Below are 323 nucleotides of genomic sequence, written 5' to 3'. Positions count from 1 at the left end.
CGATGCTTCTCTATGACAAACCAAAGTAGTACCTGTGATGACAGAATCGGAGGCGACAACCTCAATACGGCAGGAAGAGCATAGTGCCTGGCCTGGCCTCCCCCTTGAGGGCGACCTCTACCTCCCCGACCTCCACCTCTAGCTGGGTTAGCAGGTGGGGTAGCAACTGGTGCAGTTATCATGGCCTGAGAACTCTGCGGGGCGCACTGTGGCTGAGAAGTCTGTGGAGGTGCAGCCCTCCCAAGTCTAGGGCAATCCCTCACCACATGGCGAGTGTCACCACACTCAAAACAAGCTCTGGGAGGACGCGACGGTTGTGACTG

The sequence above is a fragment of the Nicotiana attenuata genome, chromosome 7 (genome assembly GCF_001879085.1).
Source record: "Nicotiana attenuata strain UT chromosome 7, NIATTr2, whole genome shotgun sequence".
Classification (NCBI taxonomy): Eukaryota; Viridiplantae; Streptophyta; class Magnoliopsida; order Solanales; family Solanaceae; genus Nicotiana; species Nicotiana attenuata.
This window is presented reverse-complemented; position numbering follows the sequence as displayed.